General features: G+C 39.7%; 1 protein-coding gene across 5 annotated transcripts in view; it reads right to left on the minus strand.

Annotated features, from left to right (window-relative positions):
• The window catches only part of CBLB (Cbl proto-oncogene B), a 201,963-nt gene that overhangs the window by 160,499 nt on the left and 19,605 nt on the right, over nt 1–21,859 (minus strand). The window lies entirely within an intron of this gene.

Genomic DNA, 21,859 nt, shown 5'->3' on the forward strand with positions numbered 1-21,859 from the left:
AAAAACAAAAACAAACAAAAAAACAACCTCAGCATGGTCCAGGAACAGGGATGCTAAACTAGTAATCTGAAGATTCTATTTCTGGCTCTACCAATGACCTGCTATGTGACCTCAGACAAATCACTTACTCTGTGCTTTGGTTTACCCATTTTTCAAATAAGAAAAACAATACTTTACCCTCCATTATAAAATGCTTTGAAATTTAAGGATGAAATGTGCTACAAAAGTTAAGAACTATGAGCAAAACCCAAGTTCCATTTGCTTTAGGAGGGCCAGTATTTCACCCTGCATGTTTATTAACAGAAAGTCCCTCACTCAAAAGAGATACTGAATAATTAAACAATTCAAAATGTGTGCAACAAGTTCAGGGTTATTAGATATTAATTTACTATACTTTAGTAGTATCACGAGACAGCAATATATACATTTCAAATACATCAATTTTTGCAGCAGACTTCATTTTAAAAAGCAAATATATGGTAATATTGTAAATACAGGTTGAACCTCCTCAGTTCAGCACCCTTGGGACCTCACTGGTCCCGAACCAGGGAATTTGCTAGAGCAGGGGAGATCAATGCTTGTCCCTTCACTCTTAGCCCACTAGGGCATAAGGACTCCACTCCTAGGCTCTAATCTTCACTAGTCCAGCAATGCTCCGGGCCTCAGTCTGCTGGGTTTTCCCCAAAGATCCAGTCCCAGAATCCCCTTCCAGTCACTGACAATGCTGGACCAGAGGCGTTGCCAGAATATGGAAATTCATATTAGAGAGGTTCAACCAATAGTAAGTACCCACGAATTTTGATAAAATTTAATAAAAGCTATATTTACACATACAAGTAAAAATAAAGGGAAAATATGTATAAATACTGGCAAACAAAATTTTTTGCAAAGCTACATATTGGCTTAGTGTTGAAGTAGATAAGCAAGACAAACTTTTTATTAAAAATAAATCTGACTGAAGAAAGATTATATGGGAAAACCTATAGATTTGTATATCTCCAATAATACATGAGGTAAGAGCACAATCGTTACGAAGGTAGTTCTTTTATAGTAATATATCCCAAGTATTTCTATTGAATAAGGTCATTTCCCTGCACCATCTTAGCCTATAATTAGTGATAATGTAGACAACTCACTGAAGTAACAATTTTACCTCCTTGTTTGACTTTTAGCCACTAATACAGATAATATTCCTGGGCAAACTCAATTCATTTAATATTTTCAACAAACACAAACCAGATTATGATGGGGGTGGAGAGAGTAAAGATTATCAAGTATGTGTTTTTATATGACAACAAATTAGCCTTTTATTGGGTTTTGCTAAAATAGCTTTGACTTGACATCAGATGTCCAATGAAACTTATTTATTACTTCATTATGGAGGAATCTCAGAGTTTAAGGCTTCCCATTATTCAACAGAAATCATAGGGGAAAACAACACAGTTAATTCTCATATCTGCCTTTAAATTTCAGATTAAGTGGATTTTGCCGTATTAAAAGAAAATTAGCATACTTGTATGACTTTGGAACACTATTTTTTTAAACAAAATTTTAAACTATAAAGTAGGAGGTTTAACACCCAATTAATGTCACCTTGTAGTATATGATCCTGCTCTGTGTCTTGTCAGACAGGCTCTCCTTTGGATTTTATCTTGATGTACTGAGTGCTTATAAATTGGATTGCCTATTCTAATTTGCCTTCACAAATCTATCAGGAAAATATGCTCATGTGACTGAAAGAAGATTTGTGGTAAAATACATTTATAGACATCTTGGTATACATTGGTATAAACTAAATTCAGATTTACTATTTACGAAATATTCTCAAATGGCATAAACATCTACAGGTTACTTCACTATAAATTTACCAGTGTGCCATAGTAGCAAAAATATGGGCAAAACAACATCAACGGACATTTCTCCACATTCAGATCAACTTATGATCTGTCAGGCCTTCAACCACTAGTTGCAGTTCTCAACAAGGTCCTCCCATTTATATTCCCCACCCCACACTCTCACCACTAATGTGCCTTCTAATTTTTTCATCCATGTGCAGAATAAATTTTATGTGCATGAAGGCCTGTGCAGACATACACTACCAGTAGAAATAAATGCTATCTGCTGTGGTTGTTATGGGTGCCATGTTAATCACCTGGGCAGCATTTAGGGTTGCCAGATGGTCTCTCAATACAGAACGCACAGGCTAAAAATTTGTTGAGCAAAAAAAACCCCAAAAAACACCACACACACATACACACAACCAAGAGCCACCAAGCTGAGAACAAGGAAACAAAGGGGGAGGCAGCAGAGCCTGCTCTGCAAAGCAGACGCCTGCCGCCCAAAGCAGAGAGGCAGACCCCAGTGCAACAAAATGGCAGGGCGGGGGGGAGGAGGGGAGAAGACCATGGGTAGGAAGGTGACTCCCCCATAGCCAGGTCTTTGGGCGTCTCAGTGGGAAGAAGCAGAAATTCCACCCCAAGTCAGTTTTGGCTGAGAGCCCACGGAAGGCGCCTAAATGCAACAACAAAGCATCTGCGGTCTTCTCTCCTGGACTATGTCGCCACAACGCACTTGAACAGCACTCAGGAGCAGGGACTGGGCTTCTCCTCCTCCCCAATGCGTCATTCCTCTTCAGATGCAATCAGCTGAGGGCTCCCAGTGCCTCCCAGCCACTCCCCCCGCCCAGCTTCTGCACGCAACCAGAGGCTCCCAGTGCCGATCGCGGCCCCGCCTCCCAGCCTGGGACTCCATCTTGTTGCATGCACAAGCCTGGCGAGGGAGTGGCTGGGAGTCCCAGCCACTCCCCCCGCCTCTGCCAGGCTTTAGCATGCTACCACAGGCTCCCAGCGCCGATCATGGCCCCGCCTCCTAGCCACTCCTCTCGCCCCACCAGGCTTCCGTCCAGCACCCCGCCGGAAAAACAGAAAATACCGGACACTGCACATGTCTTATATTTTCAGAATTTTTTAACCGGACAAAAGGTGCAAAAACCGGACTGTCTGGTAGAATACCAGACACCTCGCAACCCTACTGGCATTTAAATTTCTCCTGAGTGACCACCCAGCCACTCAGTGTACAGGGTACACTGATCACCACTAGGGTTTGTTCCTCAACCCTCACTCCTAGTTTTGGCAATTCCAATAACCCAGAGGATTAGCGGGTGATAGTATCAATCCACTTGTGATCTAACCCCCAAGGTATCACATTCAACTTTTTTGGCTGAATCATCCCTGAAGCCAGCTTTTCAGTGAGAGAAACCCAGAAATGGGGGGAAGGAGCAGGCAGGGAAGTACTGAGTCAGCCAGCTAAACAGACTGGTTTCATCCAACCACCAGTAAAGATACCCACACCAGTCAACAATCCTGAGATCTTCAACTCAAGATTATTGGGGGAAATTCCAGTTAAATCAGATCAATTACTAGACATACAAGTTGACTTGTGCACAGATGCATCTCTAATGGGACAACCAGTTTTAAAGCAAACATTTCTTGTGTCCTTCAGGCAAAAAATTTGGGACAGCTGACAGGGTCTAGCAGCTTTAGTTTCTTTTGAAAATAGGGGATCTTAATAGTTTCTACTTTATCCCCCCTCCTGAATAGTGGGAGGAAAGGAATTTTGTTCTTACTGATTTATGGGACATTTTGGATCTCATGCTACAGATTAAGCATAACAAGAACTAGGCTATGTCAGAAACTAAAATCTTTAAAGCAGACAGTCAAAGCTAGAGCTTTTTGCTTTTAAATTAACTTGTAAAGGATCCTCTGATCTAAAACATATGGTACCTTAGGAAATTCAATGAGTTGGGGAATGGCTAAAGAGAACTCTTGCTATAAACGACAAAATGCTAGAACTTGTTTTTAAAAGAAATAAAAATGGTTGAAGTGGCAACCCCAAATTTCACCTGCTCACTTTGTAAACAAATCAATTAACTGAAGAATAAGTCAAAAAGAAAACAACTGGAACGATATGTTTCTGATATTTGGAAGCAAACGGTTTTTTTTTTGTTTGTTTGTTCTTAATGTACTGCTTCTCCCTCCCTGGCTTAAAAGTTTTGAGTATACATTTCAAGAACGTGGCAAGTAGCTACTATCTTGTAGTTCAACATTTGTGCACATAAGGGCTATGTCTAAACTGCAATCCTCTTTCGAAAGAGGCTTTTTCGAAAGAATCTTTCAAAAAAAACCTCTTTCGAAAGAGGAGGAGTTATTTTCATCTTTATATTTGGCACTGGTGCAATTGCTGTGTCCCATTTTGGTGCCCACACCTCAAGTAGGACGTTGATAACTAGGAGAGGGTTCAGAGAAGAGCCACATGAATGATTAAAAGGATTAGAAAACATGTTTTATAGTAACAAACTCAAGAAACTCAATCTGTTTAGCTCAACGAAGAGGACTATTACACAGTCTGTGTGTACCTCCATGGGGAACAAATATTTAATAACAAGCCCTTCAATTTGATAGAGAAAGGCATAACATAATCCAGTGGCTGGAAGTTGAAATAAGTTCAGACTAGAAACAAGATAGAACAGTGAGGATAAGTAACTACTGAAATAATTTTCCCAAGAGTTGTGGTGGATTTGCCATCAATGACAAATTTAAAAATCAAGATTGGATGTTTTTCTAAAAGATGTGCTCTACAAATTACTATGGGTATGTTCTATTATAGGTGTTACACAGGAGATTGGTCTACATGAAAACATGGGTCCATGAGCAAACAAATATACAAGACAAGAGCTAAAAGGTGGCCTTTTACTGAAAAAGAGGTGCTTTCTGAACATAAAACACTGAATTACACTTTGTAATGCTACTCTGAAGAGTTAAAGCACTATGCAAATAAAACTGCTGTTCAAATATTAACCAAAGAGAGAGAAAAAAAACTTTCTAGGAATTCTTGGTAGACACCCTATATGTTGCAATTGCTGACAAAATATAAAGAGTTATTATAACTGTGCAAAAGAGAACATTTATTTAGATCTGAGTGATTATTCAAATATTCTTTAATGAGAAAACATTAATATTACCTTTTTTCCCCTTTGAGGCAAAAGGTGATCTCCACTGGAAATAAAAAACAGGGGTCCTACAACAATTTTTATAATGGGAGTGCTGAGAGTTACTGAACCCAACATGAATGCCTGCATATCAGGGGTGGGGAACATTTTTTGGATTGGGGCCCACTGACCCACAGACAAAAAAACACCAGTCAGGGGCTGCACATAAACAAGAAGAAAAGAAAAGAAAACCATACTCTCACTGACGTGGCCCCCAACTGAGGAGAAAGACATGCCCTGCATTCCCCTCTCACATTAAAGCCTAGGAGGGCCCAGGCGAATAGATTTTGGGTGCTCCTGCCCCATGGGGGGATAGTAGGTAGGCTGCAGCATCAGCATGGGCTCCTCAATTCAGGGGGAAGAGAGGGGATACAGTCTCAAGCCTTGGGGGCCAGATCCAGCCAAGCCGGGGGCCGGATCCAGCCCCCAAAGCCTTAGGTTCCCAACCCCTGCTGTATATAATGGAAACTACTTCAATTAGGGTTACCATACATCTGGTTTTTCCTGGACATGGCCTCCTTTTCGGTCCTTAAATCTCCGTCCGGCTGGGTTTTATAAATAATATCTAAAAATGTCCGGGATTTTGCCCTGCTCATTCTTTTTCAAACAAATTTAAATATGTTTATATAGAATCTAGCAGCAGCCCGCCTGCCCCGCCTGCGAGAAGTGTGGAGCCCTGCCCAACCCCGAGCTGCGTTCTAGGAGCTGCAGCTGGGAGATCCTAGCTGCTCTGCGTGCTCACGGATACCCAGGGGTGCTCCATTTGTATTCCCACGATGCATTGCACATGGTGACCAGAATCCCTGGCCCATGAGCTGGGTTTGCTCCTGACCTCTGGTTCCGACGCTAAAACTCAGGCTTCCAGCACGCCCGTTAAACAGGCTGTGGGGGTGTTGCTGGCCAGTGTGTGTCTTCTTTTTTGAAAGTTCAAATTTGGTAACCCTAACTTCAACCCTAGTTCCAACACCTATAGTGAAAAACGTGTTCTACTACAATACACAGTACCACTTTAGATTAGGGATGCGAAAATGTAAACATGGACACGGTTAACCAACGAGACTGGGCTCATCGGTTAACTTTGTGCTTTTTCTGGCTCGGCACCCAACAGACATATGGTGGGGGTGGGGAGGAGTGGAAGAGGAGCGGCCCAGCTTTTCTTTTGCTCACCATCTGGCAATGGGGGCTGGGCCCAGCCATTGGCAGCCCCCAGGAATGAAAAAAGGTTGTGCACCACTGGTGTATACCATTCTTTCCAAAGGACTGTAACACATTTCAATTCATGAGACTTAATATCTGAAAACCAGTTGTGAGCCAATTACAATATTCTGTTTAAGTAACTTTTTTTTTTCCATCTTCCAATGCGATCAAAGTATTTTAGTTATTGCCAGTTTCACTTTCATTTAGTATGTAATGTATATGTTAAATAAAAAATGGTTAACATACAAATGAAATCCTGCAGATGGATTTGTCTTTACAAGATATTCATGATGTTTTCACACTTTATGCTTATCTACTCTGGAAAAAAAAACAAAAGTCTACAGAAACTCACAGAATAATATCATTATATTGTATTTGGACATCACTCAAAGTAGACATGTATTATGTTAAAGGAAGCATTTCATCCATTTGTATAGATTTGCTCACGTTTCCATCATTATCACTATGCATCTGAGATAAGAATTAAATATGTACTGATATTCTAATTAGTCATTTCTACACACTCTTTTGTTAAAAGGAGCTCAAAGCATTTAGAAACATGAATGAATTAAGCCTCATGATAACTAAGCATTATCACAATTTCCAGATGAGGAATCTGGGATACAGACTGCCTAAATGTGTGATGCCCACAAGTATTAGCAGTAGCATGCAATACCTTTTCCCATTAGGGCTGAATCTGTCACTCTCCAACACAGACCTTTACACAAAACCTTGTGTTTTCGTGACTTTCAGATCATATGACTATTGTGTATTCTCATTCGGGCTGACTCTGAAATGAACTCAATTTTCCACTAATGCAGAACACAGTGATTCACTTTGGAGGGGTATCTGCTTGTGAGAAAGAGTATCAATATACTGTAATCTGAACTGGCTACCCAATCAGCCCTCAGTACAGTTGAGAATAGATTAAAGTCTCGAAAGACCTCAGTCGTCTTGACTCAGTTATCCAAATATCACCTTTCCTTCTATGCAAGTCAAAGCCACCACTCCATTCTTTGTTTCGGGGTTTAATCTCATTCAACTCCATTCAAGGATTCAAGCAACCTATGCAACGTTTGTCCAGGAAAAAAAAATCTCATTTCATAACGCAACCATACTGTACTGGGCAACATGGGAGCAACCAGTAAGATACTTAGTAATGTGAACATCCCCATTGTATGGCAAAATTCATTTTATCTGTAGATGAGACATTCTGCTGGGCTAGCCTTTCCTGGAAAAGGAACTGCCTCTAGCAGTATCAACTCTGAACTAAAAGATCCTGAAAAGTGGAAGATCCTTGATCTACTTATCATATTGCATGTTTGCCTGCCCAGCCTGTTGTTGATTAAATCCATATCCACATATAGACTATATGCTCTCCTTGGATAATGTTCAAATAGTGTGAGCACCATACTAGTTCAAAACAACACTGTGGAGCAAGACAGATGCATATCTCAGATTTAAATCATATAAAGAAGAGGTAGACCACTATAAACAATAATATTATGTGCTAGAAGGACACCTGGTTAAGTTACAGCTATTGCACAAAATACAGCCCTATGTTCTCATATAGTTATCCACAGATTACAGACTTAAATTGCCACACTTAATTAAATTAATACACTTGGCAGGGCAGTTTAAGATAATCTTTAGTTGTGGGACAACCCATATCCATTTGGCTGGCTCATACTTCAGAGAAGAATGTCAAGGCTTTCTAGGATGTGAATGATTTTTTTTAAAAAACAAATGTTCACTATTCAGTGGGATTCTAATGATTTGCTAGACGTGCAAGAGAGAGACTTCAATTAATTCTGAACTACAGTATTGATATGATAAATATAAAAGGTGTTCTTCATATCAGTAATCAGCAGTAGATGAATCCCAGTGACATTTTAAATAGTTTGAAGTTCTTGAAAATCAGATACAATACACAATTGCTAGAATGTCAATCCACTCCTCTAGAATAAGTTTAAAAAAAAATCTCATTAATAAGGGACATCAATCACTGACATGAGTTCAGTAGTAATCAAAAAAATATTTAAATTTGAGGAGTCACTCACATCTTACCTCAACATATTCAAAAGCCTAAATCTGGATGAAAAGCAGCTACTAGAATTTATGTAGTTCCTTTCATCCTGAGACACTCTTCCTAAACACTTGACAGCCCAATTACACACTAAACAGGCATCCCCTTTTCATAGTCACTGCAGAAACAGTAACATGGGAGGGTGGGAGCAGTGAATGAAAGATGACAATGTAATTAATACATATCAGAGGAAGTTCAGGTTAGAGAGTGACAAAAATAGAATACAATTGAGTCTACAGGGAAATTTTAGAAAAATAGAATGCAGTTACCCAATTGGAATTTAGGCAGAACACCAATGATAATGTCTCTCGTCTGTCAAAAGTGTTTTACATTTTTTTTTAAATGGCATCTTCTACAGATTTCCTTCACACAACTGCAGGCGTGCCGATTCAGCAATCCACTACAGGAACAGGGTCATCTACTGAGTTCATCAGTTCTGCCCCTTTGATTGGGGGGGGGGGGAGTGGGGGTGTTTCAATGAGACAGAGATTGGGTCTAATCTAATTTGGTTTACTCAATCTAATAAAATTTACCACTAAAGATGGATTGGCTATGGCTGTACATCAGGCATCAACCCAGAGTCAATTTTTGTAACTAAAACAAGGCCCTTAAAATAGGCAGCTTATTCTAGAAATGCTGACACAGCTTTTTCTAAAGTATGAGTGGGCACGACTACAATCTACACATTGTGTACACATGTGTTGCTGTCTTCACAGGAAGTTTAGCTCAAAGCCCAGCTGGTTGATACAGGACAGCAGGAATGCCTCTTAAAACACTGATCCAGCCAGTTCATAATCTCAGATGAATTTCAAGTACATATGCATGACAAGTAACAATCCTTTTGAATCAAGATTTATATTTAACACATCAGGGCATACCAGAGTGTGGGTGTATTTTGAAGGTTAAAATGTGCCAATCTTCATTAAATACACTGAAAAACCTAAGTTTACAGCTAATCAATACAGTTTACCAAATTAAATTGCATCTGTTAAATGAACAAAAGTTTTGTTATTTTTAGTTGTTTTTGTACAGTACACACCCACTACAGTGGGCCAGACTCCCAGAAGATTAGTGGAACAATAGAAAGACCATCTGCTACAAAGCAAACTGAAATGCCAAAAGCTACAGTAGTTCTGCTAATAGCACACTTTAAGTGCAGCAGAACCAATACAATAACCATATCTATACATTTTTTCCCACACAAGATTCCCATCTTAATTGACCTTTAAAGACTGAAAAGATTATATACAGGACAGGTCCCATGAAGAACAAAGAAGAGAAAAAATTCAATTAAGACACAAAGGGTCTAATTATTATTTCTTCATGCTTAGTGGGGCAGTTCACAGTTGTCTACATAATTCTGCAGCAAGATTACACAGAGATTTTAAGTCTTGCATAAATAACCATGATGAAACTGTGTGCTGGGTATCAACTGATGGCACTGTACAAGGCTCTTAAAAATACTGCTTATTTATTCAAGTTAATATTAATAAAAGACAGTATTTCTTGCCAATGACAAAGTAAGCACTAACAAACAATAACTTAAAGACTTCCTGGAAAAGGAGAAACAAAAAACAGATGACATTTATAAGAGCATAAACTGACACAGATTTTACATTTGTACAGCCATTATGCATCCAAAAGCACTGCTCGAACTGCTATACATACTAGTAGTTATTAGGGATGTTAACTGACAGTTAATTGAATAGCCTATTAATCTCATTAAATCTTATCAGTTATTCGACTATTCTACAGTCTCTGGGCAGCCCCTGTCCAGGGAAAAGGATCTGAGCTCCCAGACCCAGCCATGAGCCAGAACTGAGCCACCTGGCTCCTAATACACTTTAAATGCAGAACCGCAGCGGGGGTAGGTCCAGGACCCACTGAAAGTCAGAAATGAGCTGGGCTGCTGGCCAACCTGCTAAAAAATTTACTGGCAAGGGGGAGGGAAGGAAAATGCATGTAGTCTTATAGCATTAGCCTATAATCTTTTGCTTATTGGTTAATCTATTATACTATTACATCCCTAGTTGTTAGCACCATTCCTGTGTTCCGTTCCACTGGAGAGGACTGTTACATGAGTACCTTCCACCATATCCTGACAGACGCCAGTGTTGACTGTCTTTCCTCTATGGTAATGTTTTACCCACCTTTCCCAATATTTTTGATAACTTCCTTCCCACTTACCCTTCTATAGCAGGGTTGAGCCTGTAATACTAGGCAATCTACTAACTAATCTCTTTCATTCCCCCTCCCCCAAGTAATGCATTGTATTTCTAGAAATTCCCAATTTAAGCACTGGCTTTTTAAAACACAAGAGTAATCATGTGCCAGCCCACAGTTAACTTAAAGAGCAGTAACTGTTCTTTCATATGCTGACAAGGTAAGCATTTTGTTTATTCATGCTTTAGTCGCACACTCTGAAGTACAAAAACGTAACATGTATAAATCTAAGGGGTGCTCTATGCAGATACCTTTGCCCAACAGCTTTACAAACCACAGTCCACATGCTCAGTCCAAATGCACTCCTTTGCTGGATTTTGATTTGATGAAAGATTAGCTCAACTTATCTGCCGAGGAATGGCTAATCAGCTCTCCCTAAAGGGCTTCTCCCACTCCCCACACTGACCATGCAGAGTGTCACAACTATCCCCAATTCCCTTTATCCAGAAAGAGAAAAAAAGTCACTGGCCTTTAATGACTAGAACCCTACCAAATTCATGACCATCAAAAATAGGTCAAGGAGCATGAAATCTGGTCTTTAATGCATTTTTACCCTATAGCACATAGATTTCACAGGGAAGACTAGTGTTTCTTAAACTGGGGGTCCTGACCCAAAAGGGAGTAGTGGGGAGAGAGGAAAACAAGATAGACACAAGGTTATATTAGGAGGGTTGCAGTATTTCCACCTGCATTGTCTTCAGAGCTGGGCAATTGGAGAGCAGCAGCTGTTGGCCAGGTACACAGCTCTGAAGACAGCACCCTACTATCCTTACTTCTATGCTGCTTGTGATGATAGCTCTGCCTTAAGAGTTAGGATCCCAGCCAGCAGCCACCACTCCCCAGATGCCCACCTCTGAAGGCAGCACCATCACCAGGAGCAGCACAGAAGGAAGGACAGCAGTTCTGCAAACATACCCTTCTCCTACTCCTGTTTAGGTCAGGACTCTTACAGTTACAACACTATAGAATTTCAGATTGAAATAGGATTTAAAAAATAAATTTCATGATTTAAACTATGACCACAAAATTGACCAAACTGTACTGTGCATTTGGTAGGGCCCTACTAACAAGTACAGAAAACCAACAGAGCCCTTTCTTGGCAGTATCACTTTTTAACAGAGCAAGATTTTCAGGCAAACCTTCCACAAGCATAAGAGTAGGTGGCTAATTGAAGCATTTATGAGCCCACTGAAGGCCAGCTGTTTACCAGCTGGTATCCTAGTCAACAGTACTGCTGAGCAACTCCCATGTGTGCACTGTCCTTTTACATTATCATATTCTGTAACGGATGACAACCCACTCCTCACGGGGAATTCATTAAGAGGATTAACAGTAAAAGGAAACACATGAGCAGGATGTTGCTTACTTTTTTTCCCTTTGAATCTTGGTTTATTTGCCTGAACTGCAAATTACAGGGGGAAAAAAGAGATATGCAAACTGAGTTGCAAATCAAATAAAGGAATTCTATCTAACCTGCCATTATCCTATTTTAAAACAGACTATGGAAAGAGTATGAACAGAAAACGTATCAGTCTGGTGACACACAAGTTTCTCATTTAGACAGAAAACTATTTATAGTATAGTTTCCCATGTTACTTACTTATGGAAAATCTTGTTTAAATTGTATACCTGATGGATGCAACCATTGTAAAAAAAACCTGCAAAATTTACCCAGTAAAGATGCTGCTAGTTCCTGCTTGCAAGGTATTTATTCATTAAACAGGAAAGTAAATGTGAAAATTGTGAAGTTATTACAGTCAGGGGGCTTAATTGTGTAGGTTGTGCTTGTTTTTTCCTACTAGTTGGTTACAACAGCAACAATTATATCACATTTGGTATACCACTGTATCAAAGAATACATTATTAAAACAATACAGTGTTAATAAAAATACTGTTATCATTCCTTATGAGGTCCTAGAGGTGCCTCACAATTAAGCCTCAAAATGATTGTTAGGTTTACAGAGGGGTAATTTATAGACATTTACACTGTAAATAGTGAGTGGCACAGCTAGGAAAAAAAACTTGGGAGTCCAGACTTCTTGCTCTGACAATTGAACAATACTCCCTTCTACTTTGTTTTTCCTGTACTTCTTAAAATAGAATTACGACAGTATCAAGTATATATATGCTCTGCAGTTTCCAGTGACAACTTTTATAGATGAAAATAATTAGCACACTATTTAATTGCTAAAAAAGAGTCGTTCCCCCCCCCCGCTACTAATGTTCTTGGTCAAAATAAATTCTTGGTTAGTGGGGGGAAAATTAAGGCAATAAAAACTAAAATATGATGGTATTGTCTTCTGAATCATTTGGTTGCATGAGAGATAAAGTAGTGGCTGATTAAAAAGTCACAAATATTCTTTACAACTTCTAACTGGCATAACTAATTAGTGATCACCTTTATGTACTTTTTTTGGATTTCCACAGGGGAAAAAATGTTTTAACAAAAGTCCATTCACCACTATGCAAATGTATAAATATGAACGGAGTCCGAAAGCAACTGACTATATTTAAATTGCAATGTCTACTTTTGGCATGATTTCATCCTTAATATAACATGGTACGAGACTCCCAGTGTACTATCATTGCCATAATCAAGAGTTGTACATTTTAAAAAAAAAAAACTCAGCTAGTTTTGAATCCACAGAAATAGTTATCTAAACCTAAATTCGCCATAAGCCACATTTTTCTATTGGGCAGATTCCAATTTATGTGCCCATACCTTCAGTAATCACATTGGCAAAAATCCACTCATTACTTTGCTGAAAATGTAAAATTAGTAAGTTTGCAAAAACTGTTACCTTTTCTTCCTTCAAAACTAGGTACGAGATTTTTTGGAAGGTTCAGTGCATGGAAAGTTTGGACTCAAAAAAAGCCTGAACAAAATAGCCCATTTTATATTAGATACAAAAATTGTCATCTTACAAAGGATTAAATGTATCTATTTTAAACATTGAACATAAAATCACGTAATTTCTGGATGTTTCATCAACCCACCTATTCAACAACATATTTTAAGTGTATTCATGTATTGTACTTGTTGAGGGTTTGCTTTGACTTGCAGGTTCTTATACACTGTGTCAAACAGAATACACAAATAGCCTGGATTCTGTCCTCTGGTAAGATATCTGCAGCTCCCACTGAGATGAAAAGAGATTTATTTTGGTGATGTGTTACTTTAAAATAAATCTTAGTGATGTTTAAGTAAAACATCTCAAGTTTTCAGACTATTCTGCTATTGATATTCATGATTAGTAACCAACTCCATGATGGACAAATTGAATTTTTTGTTGAATAACCTATTCCATTACAAAGTAGTCCAGAAATAACAGAAATGAATACAAGCATGAGTTGCATTCATTCTCCTTAATTGGTAATAACTACACAGATTTTTCTAGTTTAATAATTTTGGAAATAATTCAATATAGATAAGAAATGTCCTGTTCTAAGTAAGATCATTTCTAGAGCTTGAAATCAAGTTGCTAACAATGTAATAAGTAAACCTCCTTACACATGTTGAACATTTTAGATGTGGAGACTGCAAGAATTTTTTTTTTTAATTGGGCACAGAGGTTGGTAGAAACTGGGAAAATGTGGTACCAAAAGAACAGGAATATAGTAGGTTTCAGAGAGGTAGCCACATACTAGTCTGTTTCAGCAAAACAACAAGGAGTCCGGTGGCACTTTAAAGACTAACGAATTTATTAGGGTATTAGGGCATAAACTTTATTCAAAAGGATTTTCAATTTCTATTTCAGGTGAGTCAAACTTTCAACAGTAGAATTTTCTACCCAGATACAGAAATCATTAGGAGGTCATCTGTCAGATACACAAATTATTCATTTTCACATAAAATTATAATTTTAGCACTAGTCTGTGGATATTTAGAAACAGATGAAAACCAGATCCTAGATAGAATTAGCAAGGCTTGTAGAGACCTCAGATATTCCCATGATCTTACTTCACACCCCCTTTATAATCTGTTGTCTCTTTCCTTCATCAGGCAGCAACTCAAAGCTCATTCCTGCAAACTTCAGAGAATTTCCCAGATGCTGGGCATTCTTAACTCCCATTGAAGTTCATGAAAAGGGATGATGCTCAGCGACTTGTAGGATAGGAACCAAGCAAAGGATCAATATTAGTTCATTAGGGGACTTCCATGAACTACTGTTCTTGCTGCTATTTCCTCTCCCTTGCCACCCATATTTTATAATATTGTATTTTGATGCAAATCTAAGGCCTGCATGATAAACAAGATAAGGTTGTGGGTTTGGTTTTGCATATAACCTATTTAGCAGCAAAGGTCCAGAAGAAAGTATCTGACCTCTGGTTTTGTCTGTTTAGCAGAGGCATACTGAGAATACAGAATGAGGGTGGGGGAGGCAATGTTTTTGCTAACTGAAGACAGAATTATCTTGCTAATTATTAATTTTTACCAAAAAAAACCTTAAAACTATATAGTTCCACTATTTTATCCTAGAAGGGAGAGAAGTGTCGTGAATTATTTACCAATTCTAATCAACTGTGTAACAGTCCTGATTGCTTGTTGTGTAGAGAGATTTTTCTGTGATAGGACAGTCACAAAGCTCTTCTAGGATTACTCAGATGGCTAGGTCAGAGTCCATCCCTCAGAAGTTACATAATGTAGTAAGATATGCCAGAAAATTGATAAAAATTGGTTATTTTTATTATGACCAACTATTGTTTTAAAAAAATTGTGTAAATTGAATTCTGGTATACCAAAATATTACTCAGTTCACAAAGTCAGTACACTTTCATGTCATATGGAAGTACAGGTTGAATCTCTCTAGTCTGACAATCTCTGACCTTTCTAATCTGCTAACATCCGTGGTCTGGCATGATTTTAGGTAGCCGGATGTCCACTTATCATGGCTGTGAACAAGTTTTCCATGGTCCCATGAAGTTTGTTTACAGCCACCAGTCCTCTGTGTTCTGTGGTGGTATGTAGCTCTAATTTACTTTTAAAAGTCTTCTAAGAGCCAAGTAAGCAGTAGAAGTGTTGGTAATGCTGTTAGACAATATCGATCTCCACTGGTTCAGCAAATTCTCTGGTTCAGTACTGGTCAAGTCCTGAGGGTGCTACACTAGAGAGTTTCAACCTGGGCACACAGAAAAACACTTAGGTAGTGAACAGAGATCATGGTTAAGAGTCTTTTAATACAATACAAGGCAATTTAAAAATTTCCTCACAAGTAATTGATCAAATTATGGGTGAAATACAGTTTTTTGATCAAATGCCAGAGACAAACCTAAGTATACCTAAACAATAAAAATCCTTTAGCGCCATATTGGCTGCAAAACAAATACCCTGCAATGTATTATTCATGTACATTACAAAATGAAATACCGATGACAGTAAATCAGCTCACTCCTTGCTATATAACCTGTTCCATAAATAAACTTATCAATGTTTTTCAATTTTTAGATGGTTAAGAATTTTCTCTATTTTATTTAAGTCAGAGCTGTTTTCCTTACTCTTTTCATTTGCTTATTTTCTGCAAATAGCACTTTTCCCTTTCACTCTAATCCAATAATCAAAATGATGTTCTTAGACAAAAGAACAATTCCAAACATTTTATATTTTAAAAAGTAAATAAAGGGTGACTGAGAGATTAAAAATGCCAACATGTGAATCTCACTCACTGCCTGTGTAAAATCTGAGCTGTTAAAAAAAAAAAGTGTCTTATTTTGATATTCTGATTTTTAAACACAAGAAAATCTCATTATTAGATAAATATTTAAATAAGATGAGATGGTAAGACCTACATAAACAAGATGACCCTGAGAATGTGTGGACCTCATCAGTAATGCAGGTGCACAAAACAAAGTTGCTCTGCCATAAAAGTATGCTTTGAATTTGACTTGCTGGACAGTAACATCTATGATGACCCAAGCACAATTTAAAAAGTAGTAAAACAAAAGTACACTTAGTGTTAAATGATATAATGGGGGGGGGGGGGAGATTTTTTTTTTTTTACGGTATTATAGGTAGGGCCCTACCAAATTCACAGCCATGAAAAATGTGTCAAGGGCCATGAAATCTGGTCTTTTCTGTGCTTTTATCCTATTTCTTGGGAGAGACCAGCATTTCTCAAATTAGGGGGAACTAATCCAAAAAGGAATTCTGGGGAGGGGAGGGCAGTTATTTTGGGAGGAAATGGTGAGTGCAGAAATAAGGGCGGCGATACTGACTTCACAGCTGGGCAGCTAGCCAGACAACTGTTGACCAGATGCCCATTTCTGACAGCAGCACCCCTCCAACACAGCACAGAAGGGTGGCAATACCATATATACCACCCTTACTTCTGTGACACTGCCATAGAGCTGCGGAGCCAGAGAGCAACGGCTGCTGACTGAGGGCCTAGCTCTGCAGACAGCAGCATAGAAGTAAAGGTAAATCAGGGCCATTCTTACAAATTTATAGGGTCCTACACAAATTACCTGAAGCTGCCTGCCTCCCCGCCCCCCCACACACGGCTCCTGTCAGGGCTCAGCACTTCCCTTGCACACCCATGTGGCTCCTGCCAGGGAACAGGGCTTCCTTTGTGCACCCATTCCCTTCTGGTGCCTCTGCTGCTGGTATTCAGTGATTCTTGGGGGCCTCAACAGAGGCTGAGACATTCTCTCCACTCCCATTGTGGCAAGAAGAAGATACCAGCTCGGCCACTGGCTGACCAGTAGGAGCACGTGGTCAGGAGGAAGAGAGAAGGCAGCCTTGCTGCCAGCAGCCAAGAGAGCAGTCAAAGGAGGGAGGGGCTTGGCCAGAGAGAGAGAAGAGCAGATGGCAGTCAGGGCCATTCGTAGGCACACCTGCATATGTGGTGCCCCAAATTTCCTGTTGTCCTATGCAGCCATGTATGCTGTGTATGCCTAAGGACAGCCCTAGTGGCAACATCATCCTATGCTATGCCATCCTTACTTCTGTGCTACTGCTGGTGGTAGCTCTGTCTTCAGAGCTGGGCTCCCATCCAGCAGCTGCCACTATCCAGATGTTCACTGCAACAGCGCAAAAATAAGGGTAGCCATACTGAAACTCCCTCTACAATAACCTGGTGATCACCCCACAATTCCTTTTTGGATCAGGACCCCTATAATTAGAACACCATGAAATTTCATATTAAATAGCTGAAATCATGAAATTTACAATTTTTAAAATCTTATAACTATGAAATTGACAAAAATTGATGAATTTGGTAGGGGCCCAATAAGAAGATTTTTTAAGAATTTACAGAAATAATACTTACTGGTATCTTTAAACTTTCTTGTATATTATATTTCAGTAAAAACCTTTCTTCTTCTATTTGTATGATCATTTTGACAGGTAATATATAATCCCATTCCTTTCCACATATGGATTATTTTTTACATTGTATGGAGTCCTAGAATCTGTTCTTATTAAAGTTCTAACAAGAAAAGTATATTTTTAGCTTAGCATCTGATCAAGAATTCTTTGGCAACAAAATAATCATCATTGTGTTTATTTTATAATTAATCTGTGTTCTGTTTTGTTTCAGACTGCCAAAACAGTTTTTATGAACTATACAGTAAATGGGCCACTGGAAAGTGATTATGCGCCATTTGTTTTTATGTTTTAAAAAATACAAAGGAGACCTCATTCTTTCATGTTTCTAGATTTTAATTAACAATATCATAAAATGCCGAGGGTGGGGGAGGGAGGATTTGTGAAGGAAAACATTTTAAACAAGTGAAAAGATAAAAATTAGATAATGCTAAAATATTTCAAAACAATTTTGATAAATCTTTTCTTATGGGTTTTCTCAGTGTGCCATGATACGTGGCAAGACTAGCCGCTTTCACTAAGACGACAACCATCACTAAAGATATCACAGGCGTATCCAAGAAGTCCCCAAATTACAAATGGGTTGTGTTCCAAAAGTTCATTTTTAAGTTGATTGTTTGGAACTCTAAGAAGATTGTTTCTATGGGAAAATGCATTCAATGGTGGTTAGGTTCCCAGGCTAGCCCACAAAAACCTATTTAACCCATAACGTAATTGAAATACTGCATATATGCAATGAAATACAGAAGAAAATAATACTGTTGCAATACAAGTTATTAAACAAAACAGAAAAACAATAAAATTGATTAAGAAACCGGTTGTTTTTTTACACTTAGGAAAGGCAGATTTAATTAGAGGAAACTGAGGAGATAGGGACCTCTGATCATCTCCTGGCCACAGGGCACTTCCAGGTACCCAGACCTATTAGATTTTTGGGGAGGGGCCCTTAGGGTCTAGGGTAGGGCCAACAGTGAGGGGTTCACAATGCAGGAAAGGGCTGTGAGTTGGGCAGGGGTGTATGTGTGGGAGGCAATAAGGAGCTCTGATTGGGGGTGTGAGCTCCAGGATGCGGCCCAGGGATTTGGGGTGTGAGGAGGCGGCTCTGGGCAGGAGGGGTCTCAGGGCAGAGGCAGAGGGTTGGGAGGCAGGGCACTTATCTGGAGCAGCTTCCCTTTAATGGAACGGGGAGGGGGGGAAAAAGGGCGGAGGGCTGGTGGCTCTGCATGCTGCTTAGAACTCACCCACAGGCACCACCCTCTGCAGCTCCCATTGTCCCTAATTACCAGAGAATGGGAGCTGTGGAGGCTGAGCCTGCAGGTGAAGGAAGCTTCCCAGTGCTTGTAACTCTAGGCCTGGAGGGAAGGGGTATGGTGGAGCATAGAGTCACGTCCCTTCTCCACACCAAGCAGGTGGATCAGAGATCTCTTTGCAGGGCTCCCCTTAGCCCAGGACCATAGGCTGAAGTACCTAGCTCCAAACCGCCCCGTACCGACCCCCCCCGCCCCAACTCCACCACCACCACCACTTCTCTGGAGTCCTCTATCCTGTGCTTGCACCATTTGCTGCCTCCTGGTGAATAGGGGTGCACAGACTGCTGGCGCAAAAGAGGGGGGCTGAGGGATGGGGCTGGGGGCTGCCCAAAGCAATGCTGAACCCATGGAGAGGAAAGCCAGCAAGGGGAAGGGTGATAATGGATCTGGCTGCAGTCTTCCAGCCTGTGCTCATGCCACTCACTAACTCCTGCATCTCTTGCCTGCTCTCCTAAGGCTGTAGGTGAGCATTCTTATGTGCGGACATTCATGACTTGGGGAGTGCCTGTGCGTAGGACACTGATTAAGGCAGAAATCTTCTGAGGTGGAAAAACAAGCACTTGTTCCACAAAATCCATCCATATATTGGCAGTGGGTGAAGGGAGCATCTTCATGAGAGAGATAGAAGAGCCAAGGGGCTCTCAGTTTGTGATAAGTTTAAGAATCAGTTGTATCTACACAACTAGGCTACAGCATGTTGCCACCACTGCTCTGACTCAAATCCCAGAGCACAACAGTATCTGCAGTGAGTATGTGGCCATATTTGGCCACTTTTAGAAGACAGGCTAGCGAGCTAGATGGACCACTGTGGTCATTCTAATGTTCATCTGTGGCTGTAGGTAGGGGTCTATTTGCACAAGCACACGTTAGTCTTGAATGGCTTTATTCTGGTGTAAGTCATGGGAAGACACAGAAAGGGTTGCCACAGATCAAGAACAGGCACTTCAGGCACCAAACCAAATTTAAAATTACTCAACTACTGTAGCCAAGAATGTCACTGTGATACTGGTAAGCCAAGTACCATCTCTTGGCCAAAACCATAGGCTTTGGTTGAGAACTGACACACCCAGAGCTGGTAATTAACATACGTGTAACTACATATGATTATATTCAAAATAGCCATTATTCTTCTAAGAATGTTTTCGTATCTAGAGTTGCAGAGGGATACTGTATTACTTAATTTTTTTCAGTTACAGACTAACGAATAGTCTTGCAGCACCTTAGAGACAAAATGTGTAGATAGTATCATGAGCTTTCATGGGCACCACCCACTTCTTCAGAGGAATGGAGTTAAGGAGTCCAATTTCCAAATAAGTGTCTCTTTCTGTGCTATTTATTTTGAAACTGGACGCCTTAATTCCATTCATTTGAAGAAGAGAGCTGTGCCCCCAAAAGCTCATGATACATCTACATTTTTTGTTAGTCCCTAAGGTGCTGCAAGACTATTCAGTATTTTGTAAGTTTGTTCTAGTATTTAGACCATGTATGGCTTATGAATTGCTACATGCAATCTCACTGGTAATGGCCGTATTCCGTATAAGGTAAAATACAAGCTTACTTTAGAATTGTAAAAGTACCTGCTCTGAACTTGTGAACTTGGATGGAAAGAATCACTCCCTCTGCACATCCAAGTGAACTATCAAAAATTAAGAGGGCCATTATATGGAGCAGTCAAAGCTTTTATCCTATACCCGAGGGTAAATTCATGCGGAAAATCTTATCCCAACAGGTTGAATGCTGGAACAGAGAAATAAAATAGAACTAACATGAAGGATTTTACATCTCTCTGTCAGGATGGTAGATATAAGAAACATTCAATACTGAATAATTGAAGAGACATTCAATACTGACAGCTCACTACATCTCTGTAACCTTTTAGAGCCGCAGTCTGAACTCATTTGTGTATATATGCTGCTTGCTTTAGTCTGTAAATAACTTTTCTTTCCTCGTTAAACCTATAAGTTTAGTACTGGACTGCCTAAATTCACTGTCTTTGACGTGAGATCTAAGGTACAAATTGAGCTTGGATAAGTGACTGGTCTCTTTGGATTGGAAGCACCTGAATAGTTTGTGATTGCTGGTGCAAGTGACCATTTATCACTAAGCCCATTTTGACTAGGTGGCAAGATGGACTGGCGATCCCAAGGACCCACAGACTTATTCTATAGAAAGACTGTTAACAGTGGTCTAGGAGTTGATGTTCATTACTGGGTTGGTGAATTCAAATTATAGAACATATCGCCAGTTATAGAACATACTGCCTGCTTTGGACAAGAATACTTAGAAGTTGGCATGCTCAGTCATAGAATCAAGATCCTCTAGTCCAGCCCCTGCACTCATGGAAGGACTAAATAGTACCTGGATCATTCCTGACAGGTGTTTATCTAACCTGCAATTGAAAACCTCCAATGACCGCAATTCCACAACCTCCCTAGGTAATCTATTCCAGTGCTTAACCACCCTGACAGTTAGGAAGCTTTTCCTAATGTACAATCTAAACAGCCCTTGCTGCAATTTTTGCCCACTGCTTCTCGAGAGCGCTTAACTAGACCAATGTTTCTTCCTCCTCCTTGTAACAGCATTTTATTTATTTGAAAACTTAAGTCCCCTCCCCCACTCTTCTCTTCTCTAGCCTATGCAAAAGATTGGATTTGTAATCTTCTTTCATAGGTTAC

Source organism: Pelodiscus sinensis, chromosome 1 (assembly GCF_052426305.1).
Source record: "Pelodiscus sinensis isolate ZL-2025 chromosome 1, ASM5242630v1, whole genome shotgun sequence".
In the NCBI taxonomy this organism is placed as follows: domain Eukaryota; kingdom Metazoa; phylum Chordata; order Testudines; family Trionychidae; genus Pelodiscus; species Pelodiscus sinensis.